At 36.0% G+C, this 9,993-nt stretch overlaps 1 pseudogene; it reads right to left on the bottom strand.

Moving 5' to 3' along the window:
* Positions 1–6,657: 6,657 nt before the first annotated feature.
* Positions 6,658–9,993, bottom strand: part of LOC106460475 — a 14,489-nt pseudogene continuing 11,153 nt past the window's right edge.

Below are 9,993 nucleotides of genomic sequence, written 5' to 3'. Positions count from 1 at the left end.
CAATAATTATCAAATATCAAAATTTTCAAACAATCCTATCAGAGTACTCTGTCAAGCAGAAAACCCAAAAATTATTACCATAACAAACACATTGTTCATGCTCGATAAATTTACGAGTGCGAAATAACCTAAAGAAAAGTGGTTACTAGAGTTTATACAGCGGTTCCAGTAGCTTATATACAAGTTAACAACCAATATAATGTGGCAGTCGAACGGAATATATCACAACTACATTTTAACATTGACGTTACGTAGGTAGTGTGATGTCATCATAAATTGATTGATTTTTGAAAGATTGTGTAACAGCCCTTTCTGTCTTAAGATGTCATATACTCAGATTATAAACCTGTGTTAAGATCGAGGACTTTGGAATTACGATATCCCTTGTACTTAATGGCATTAAAAAAGCAAAAAACATGGATCATCTGGGGCACCAGGATCCTTCAGAAAGAGACCTGCAACAAGATATACCTAAGCCGTGGTAAGGAAAGTGTGGTATCTTGTAAGAGGTGAGAATCCACAAACACGAAGGTCAAAAGCAAAAGCCGTCCATGTGTCCAGGCAACAATATGCAACATGGCCAAGAAGGATCTCCATATGGAAAAGTGACAGAAGTTACATGTATACAAGATGCTTCTACAACATAATCGTTCAGCCGTCGCATACTTCAAGCAAATGGAAAATAAAATGGATATTCTGTCTGAAGACATAGTGGTCAAGTCGTTGGAAAACCTTAGTCCTCGTATACTAGTTTGATTATGAAAAGCAAGAAGGGAAGTGTGATGAACTTTGGAGTTGACTTTTGTTTAAGAATCTGAAATTCGTGATATATTAAATTCATTTAGCGAAACCTTTAAATCAAAAGTAAAAAACGATACTCTAAGGAAGTTCAAACTCAATTTAAATGAGCTCCCCTGCGGCACAGCGGCATGACTACGGACTTATAGCGCTAGAAACCGGGTTTCAATACCCGTGGTGGGCAGAGTACAGATAGCCCATTGTGTATCTTTGTGCTTAACTTCATACAAACAGTACAAATGAATTTACTTTTAAATAAGTATTACCTATATCAACTTAAAATACCGCAAGATACTCATTTAGTTGCTTAAGATTCACAACAGTAACACAAGTTTATAATGTCAAATTACAGAACTCGTTAGAATACAAACAAAATTTGAAAAAACAAACACAATATTTACTTAAGTGAACGATATTTATAAACAAAATCGTTCAGTAAATGCGTAGGTGAAAATTAGTAATAAAAACATGTGAAACTCCCATATCATTAACCACTCAGGCTAACTTCTAAAATAAATGTGAAATAGATACATAAGAAAAAGCATCGTTAAAATATGAAGGTAATTAATTGCTTAAGATTCTCCTCAGTAACATAGTTTTACAATGACAAATTACGGAACAAACAACATCTGAAAAATGCAGTATTTGTTTGTCGTTGTAAATTAAGATTCTCCTCAGTAACATAGTTTTATAATGACAAATTACGGAACAAACAACATCTGAAAAAATAGCAGTATTTGTTTGTCGTTGTAAATTAAGATTCTCCTCAGTAACATAGTTTTATAATGACAAATTACGGAACAAACAACATCTGAAAAACGCAGTATTTGTTTGTCGTTGTAAATTTGTATTGTTGTTGTGATCTTAAGCAATTACTTTTATATCGTTTGATGTTTTTCTACAGTTCACATTCATTAGGTTCTTGTTTGTCCATCTTCCCACTCAACATTTAACAAATGGGTCATAGAAATATCCACATATATAAAAAAAAAATCACGGCCAAAACCGACCTGATATCACATTTAAAACAAGAGCAATCGGAGAGACGGCATACCCTCGTTCAGCAGCTCCTTTTCGAGATTGCATGCGTTTATATTGAATAACGTCAAGTTTCGCTTTCGAAAACTCAGAAAATCCTTCTCAGATCCAGAGTGATTAACGATCCGGATCATTTTTGTAGTGTGTTGAGGAGTCTCAACCTTAATGTGTCCATGAAATTTGGTACAAATCCGATCACATTTCACATAGTTATTAACCCCAAACCGCGAAAATGTCCTTTCCTATCTCCCCATTATAAAAAATGCTTGAATTCGAAGTTCCATACTGACTTCCTATCTTGTGTAAAATTTTCGTGTACATCGATCAATTAGTTTTCGAGATACGCCCGTAGAAACACAGACACACATACACACGGAACCGATTCCAAACCCTGGCCGAAGGTAATCAAGGGCATATCGTGTATTACAGTAAGACAGACTGACAAATCGTGTATTACAGTAAGACAGACTGACAGATCGTGTATTACAGTAAGACAGACTGACAGATCGTGTATTACAATAAGACAGAGTGGCAGATCGTGTATTACAGTAAGACAGACTGACAAATCGTGTATTACAGTAAGACAGACTGACAGATCGTGTATTACATTAAGACAGACTGACAGATCGTGTATTACAGTAAGACAGACTGACAGATCGTGTATTACAGTAAGGTAGACTGACAGATCGTGTATTACAGTAAGGTAGACTGACAGATCGTGTATTACAGTAAGGCAGACTGACAGATCGTGTATTATAGTAAGACAGACTGGCAGATCGTGTATTACAATAAGACAGACTGGCAGATCGTGTATTATAGTAAGACAGACTGGCAGATCGTGTATTACAGTAAGGCAGACTGGAAACAGCCAAACTACTTTTATAATGTGACATGAAGAAGTTCACTCGCTATTCAGAAACTTCACCCCGCCGTTATCAAACATAAATATCTTTGAACAGGAAAACTGAAATTACTGCTATTTCGAAAACTATTAAAATGACATTTCGTTGAAATCAAAAGAGAGCAGTTTAATTTCAATTCAGAAAATAATAAATTTTGAAGGTAAAAAGAAAAAATACCGCCTCATTACTTTAAAAAAAAGACGAGAAGAACGTCTCTCTCGAGGACGGGTTTAGTTACATGAATTATGTTCAGTTTTGTGCAAGGAATATGTAAATATCACGTGAATTGGACTCCATTGGACTCACGTTTTTTTTTTGTTTTTTTTTCGTTTCTTATATACCATTTGATTAAGGAGTTTTTATTTGAGTTTATCATGTTTCTAATAATGGTTTACAATTTATTCAAGCGAGGAATTCTACCAAATATTTTCAATTAATCATGAACCATGATAGTGGTTCATAATAGAGATCGCAAGGAATTGCACAAAACCCTAATAGAACGTTCGGGCAAAAAGCATCTTAAACAGTAAAGATTCATTTCAAACAACACTTTAAAACCTTTACTATTGACTGCTAAAGCTGTACACATATAAAACTGCGCGGAACAAGCACGCATGTTAGACTTTCAAGGAAAAGAAAATCCACTCACAACTGCCCGTTTGTAATTATTATTATTCTCTTTCCAGCCTATAACAAAAACGGCTTGGTATATTGCACCCAAACAATTTGCATAATACTAAATAAGGTACTATGAAGGTCGTGGAGGTAATGAAAAGTTGATTTGTTTCTTCTGTATTTTACATACACTAAAAAAACATCATAATTCTAGTGTAAACGATGTTATCATTACCTCTTGAAGTTAATTTTCTTACGTATATGTATTATTTGAAAGGGCTGCTTTCCTACTGGTAAAATTATATAGGCGCTTATATAGTGAAGGTTGTGTCTTAGTATAGGCATATGTTCGTCGATTGATATGCATCATATATAGAGAATTTAGATGCATAGAAACAATAAATGCTCACTATTTTTTTCAAACAAAAATCGATGACAATCTACAGCTACAGCTTAATACTATACATCTCGAACTAATGCGATCAAGTAGTCAATAGCAACAGTAAATCATCATGAATCGAATCAACCAGCTACTAACTATGTTTATTGTCATTACAACGTATAAAGTGAGCTACCATATCAAGTAATCCTTTGCCCATAGTTAAGCATAAAAAAGTCAGCAAATAAGATAAATAATAAATTTGGAACTTTTAAGACGCCTCTAGGTGTCCATTTTAGGTATTGAAGGCAGAGGCGAGCAGCATTTGGTAGTTGCAAATTTAAGAAGGCAGGACTGAAAATTGTGAAATGAATGGGCAATTTTGTAGTCATGACTAAACTTGTCAACCCCCTCACCCCTTATAATCCATATATGAATCTGATAAACTTTAATAGAAAAAGATCAAAATGAAATACCCCATAACATGTAAAGCTTCAAAAGTTAACTTGACTGTGACACAAAAAAAAAAAAAAACTAAGTGAAAATATGATAAGAACAAATACCGACTACATGATTTCCAAATTTTCCCGAGTCAGAAGAGATGAAGTTCTTTTGGCGCTTCCTCAAAAAATGGTACAGACCGATAAAGATTTCCAACATGCTTTTTCCACTAAAACAGAGAATCCGTCAAATGTGGCAGTTGATTACGAGAGAGTTCTCTGGCAATGGGCAAACGTTGCTACTGTCTCGAGTTTGGGTAGTATAATCACCTGTTTTAACCACTCGCACCATTATACAGTAGTGTGTTGTCTGTCAGTCAGTCGCAATAAAATGACGTCACATAAGATACGCTTAACGGTGTACTGTCGTGACGTTAATGAAACGTGCGCATGCCATGAATCACGAGAAGAAATATGCACTATGTGGGCTACAACATAGCATAACATATGAACTTTAAAAGCAAGAAATAAAAATGTTTGTTACTTTTCATTTTTGTTGTATTTACTCTTCAAAAAGAGCAGTTTTGGGGACCCTGCGGAAGTACATCTAGTATTCAATATAATTCTTGATACAACAGGTAGGTAGAGTCAACAATATGGAATAAAAAAAGCCGCCTTTATTATAAGACTGAACACCGGTATATGCTAAATAATTTCTTAACAAAATTCCGGTATTCATCACACACACGTGCGTATAGGTAAGCCATATTACCTTACTTTGTGACTCACCAACGTAATTATTGACTTAAGATGCTCTTTTGAGCCATTACCTGTGACGTAAATATCACAGTAGCACCCATAGCATTGCTACGCAGTCCAGGAGTAAGGTAAAAATTTGTAAAAAAATATTACTCCTGGTCCCCAATTGGTACATCACACACCCTGCACATGTATATATGATATTGTGATTATATGTTGTTTAAACCACGGCCACAAATCTGAATTAAGTGATTGGTCAGAAGCTAAATGTCAATAAAAAGCAGTAACATGGATCAAATTACACTTTTCCTTTATGTAATTCTCTTTTTATCAGTTACCACTGGTGTATATGTAATGCTGTTTTTATCAGTTACCACTGGTGTAGATATAACGCTATTTTCATCAGTTACCATTGGTGTTTAGGTAATGCTATTTTCATCAGTTACCATTGGTGTATATGTAACGTTATTTTATTAGGTACCATTTTTGTATATTTAACATTATTTAATCAGTTACCACTGGTGTATATGTAATGCTATTTTCATCAGTTACCATTGGTGTATACGTAATGCTATTTTCATCAGTTACTGGATGTGGCAAACAGTATGGTTGACATAGTATTGCATTCTTCTGGACTTTCACTCTCAAGTTCTTATAATCGCCATTAGCGTACATGTAATTTTCTTAGTATAAACAAACAAATACGAAACTCAAGTCACATCCTGTAAAAAAGATAACGTTACTGTCCGAGTCTAGCCGCGCACAAACAAGTGTGCACGTGCCGTACAAACAGCTGTCTTGTTAGCCACGGCCAATTTGTTAGTATTGTAATTTTCATTGCTTCTTGCAAAGTTGGTTGGTAAAGTACTTCAATGATCATCATCGTTAATTCTCCTGTCACCAAGGTATCCATCTTGCGTATCTGCCCCACATCACTTGTACAAGCCCCTCATTATTAAATGTGTATAGCGTAAAAATAACTTAATAACTTATCATAAGGCACTGATCGAAAAGGTGTTAATGTTAGTGAAAAACAAACGTGGCCTAATTCAAAAACTATGGCTACATAACGTACCCATATCAGTACACGAAGGGCTAAATTTTATGTTAATGTTAGTGAAAAACAAACGTGGCCTAATTCAAAAACTATGGCTACATAACGTACCCATATCAATACACAAATGGCTAAATTTTGTGACTAAGGAAACTGATCAAGAAACACTCGTTTCGAGTATAAAAAACAATAAAAGAGACGAGTGTATCGTTTAAAATATTCATAAGAATAAGTTTTACTGTTTGTTTGTTTATATCCTACGTTGTTAATACCTCTTTACGAGATATTTTAAATATCACATGCTAAACGGCGTTTAGTATTATAACCGTTGAGTAAAACTTTAATGTAATTCATTTTACATGCCTTATCTTTCCGAGTTATTCAAGTATTCTTATTTCGGAAACTACTGTGAGTCACGTAAATTATCCTAGTTTTCAAACTAAACAAAAGACAAAATAAAACACCTTTTTACCCTTGACAAATCTTTATTGAATGTTTACGCATGGGCGATATGATATTTAAGTACAAGATGGAAAAAGCGAAGTCAAAAAATGTAACACATTAAAGTGATTTTTTTTTACCTTAACACACTTGCGTTTTTAGCTTAAGATGAAATATATATATTTACATATACACACACACACAACGTACTTGAAGCTTTACTTTTTAAGAAATTTAACTTCAGAATCAACTGTAATACTGATGAAACACTGATTTAGAGCTAGGGTTCTCTACTGTATAAATTAACTTGGAAACAAAACGATCTATTTAAAACATCTTTTCTTAGGTATGTACACCATTTACTTCATTCCAGAGTACATTTTTTCACCTTACTACAAAAAGTTTTTAAACTAATTAAACGACAACGTTGACTTCGATCTAAATATCTCTGTTCATCCATTTGAGATCTTTTTTTTTTTGCACATTTAGGGCTATATTTTGTACTTCCGCTGTTTTCCTTATTCGTTAATTATTATTGTCTTTTTTTAATATAATAATTTACAGTGTCATTATGCGAATAACGCTAACTACTATGTCTATTTACATCCCAAATATACACTTTAACTTATCACAATTCTTTCAATGATAACACTGGGTTAACGCTTGGCTCCTTAACGAGTTTTGGAAGTCTTACTTCATTCAATACATCAAACGATGAAAAGCTGGGCTCACCTTTTGGCACACTGCCAGATTTCTGTGACAACCGACCTTAAACTTTAAATTAGTTCACAAAGCCCAAGTTTTAAAATTAAGAGTGCATTCTCAACACGGTGGGTTGCAAAAGCGGGGATTTCTTGGATAAATTCAGCGGAGTTTCCATTAGTTGTCCAGAGTTCAGAAACATTGAGGGATCTAATGTTGTCGGCGTGTCGTCACGCGGAATGGGTGAGATGACTAGTGGAGGGGAAACTCCAGGTTCCACGAACATACGATGATTGGAATGCACAGAGACTGGTACAGGATGCTGATGTGAGGTGGCCACTCCTGCGATGGGTGTCTGGGTTAGCGCAGAGGACAAGATACCAGGCCTGTTTTCTTCTTGTGTTCTATCATTGCTGGATACAGCTGGTAATGTGGTAAAATAGCCAGGTGGGCAGACTACGATGCTTTTGCCTGAATGAACAAAATTATTGGGTAGAGTAACATGGCTACTATGGTCAACACCATATGGAAATACCATTTTTACCGACTGTCGTGATGAATCTGAGGTGTTATCTGCCACGCTAGCAGCTACTGACCAGGCATCAGTTGGTGAGGCCACAGTAGTCACCGCTGGAACGTTTTCCGTTCTCATTATGATGTTGTGGATGAAATCTGTTCTTTTGACTTGCTGTGCGTCTAGATACCGCGGGGCTTGTTCCAAGGTCTTAACTAACACACTATGGGAGCTAGCAAGAGAAACATTTGGATGGGCTCCTAGTGTTCTTGTGGATGGTGGACTGACTGAACATTCCGATTCTCTTCTCACGGCTCTGAACTTCTTATGATGTCGATAGGCATCTTCCATCATCATGTTAGAGTTGACTAATGGGGGAGCTTGAAGAGCTCTCTTCAGAACAGACATTTCTTCAGCCGTTTCATTTTTTTGTTCACATTCGGTGATTTCTTTCACCTTCTCCTCCAAAGACCTGGGACTAGAACACACAGAATTGCTAGGGGTGTTGTTGGGACAGTGTTCTCTGCCACTCTCAATACCAGAATCAGTCGGGGAGTCAACCCTCTTCATTTTAGGGTATGGCCCCTTCATTTGGTTTTCTCCAACGTAGCTGTCGTCTCCAGAGCTACAACCGAGATCTCCTTGGTGCTCCCGTGGTCTCTTTAAATGCAATTCACCCAAAGGATTGTTGTGATCAGTGGATATTAAACTGTCGTAACTGCGGGTGCTAGAAAAGGATGCAGACCTAACAGGACTTTTTGCTTCTTCTGAAGATGCTGTATAACTGACCTCTGAATGTAATCTACTCATAAAATGACGATCACGTTCGTTCCATTCGCAGGTATTGCGGTGATCTCTCTGCTGGCTGGATAAACCGCAATTATTGTTCTCACCATTGTTTAGAGGACATTGTGCTGGAGTAAGTATGGATTCATATCGAGACCACTGATCAGTAGCAGCAGGTGGAGATGTTATAGTACTTGATGATTCCACGGATTTATTATTCTGGTTCTGAGGTTCCATTTTGTATGCTAAAAGCTTTTCAGAGTGAAGTGTGTTGAGAGTTCGCAAGTCTGGAATCTTTTTCATTAGCTCACCAAAAATGTGTGGGTTCTCTGGATGACCTGAGGTAACCACTTTCTGTAGCAAATCAGTCAATTTGCCCTGGATTTTCTGCACAAGTTCCACATTTCTGAGACCTGGGCGATCTAAAAAAAAAAAAACTCAAGAAAGATTAGTCATTAACAAAACTCTTATAAAACCATACCAACAAACATACTTTACAATTTTAAAGACTTAGCCAAGTACACCGAATGGAATATATATACATATAATTTACTTATATGGTGCGTAATTCACTCTTTAGTAGCATTTCAGGAAAACAACGACAAATATATCCTAACTGCATATCTAAGGTCGACTTATCAACAAACGACCTTCAGGAATGTAAAAGTAGGCCAGTGAATTCCCTCACGTTTACATACAAGTTGTTTCCTGCATGTACCCGATGTTCCTTAATCCTTAAACGGTTTTACAACTAAGTTGTTTTTTTTTTTCATCATGTTTTTACATGGGCGATTTTATTCGCTCCACTCTTGCAATGATAAAATAGAATACTCTCCTCACCTGCAGCTATGACTACAACAGCACTAAACAGGCCAAGTTCGCAGTCAGACAATCGAAGGGCGTTGAGACGTTCATTAAAATCGAACATGGAGTCAAGGAGGAAGCGGGCGTTGTTACTAGAGTGCAGGGCTTCTTTATGGACAACCTGGCCGTTCAAACAGATCATGCTATTGCTCTGAGAGTCAAACATACGAGCCAGCCGGACAAGCAGGACTTCAAACACACCAGCCTGGAATAAAAAAAAAAAAGATTGTTACTTAGCGATCTTTCTTTACACACACACACACATACACCCTTATATGGGGGAGTGATGTCCTCCGTTATATTTAGAATTTAAAATAACTTTATTTACAAACTAATTATTTAATTATATTTGAAAATGTTAATACCAAACGCTTTAAACTGAAAATGAAAGATATATATAATATTATTATAATGATCTGCCGAAATATGATTTTATTTTGCGTACTCAACTGTAGACTACCAAATAGTCTATTTTACTTGAAGCAGCGAGTTTGATGCATTATAAAGGTAAAATTCGGAATTCGATCCCTGCGGTAAATACAGATTAGACAGCTTGTTCTGCATTTTTGCAACAAGAAAGCGGAGTTTGTTTTACATAACAAGACAAACATTAAATATTAAGAAAAACAGTGGGAAGATAACTTACTTTAAGCAAAGTCACCTGATCTTCTTGGGTCAGCAGTCTAAAACCTGGGATTCGT

This window comes from Limulus polyphemus, unplaced genomic scaffold, assembly GCF_000517525.1.
Source record: "Limulus polyphemus unplaced genomic scaffold, Limulus_polyphemus-2.1.2 Scaffold777, whole genome shotgun sequence".
Taxonomy (NCBI): domain Eukaryota; kingdom Metazoa; phylum Arthropoda; class Merostomata; order Xiphosura; family Limulidae; genus Limulus; species Limulus polyphemus.
Note: the sequence above shows the minus strand (reverse complement) of the source record. Positions and strands in the feature narration are given on the sequence as shown.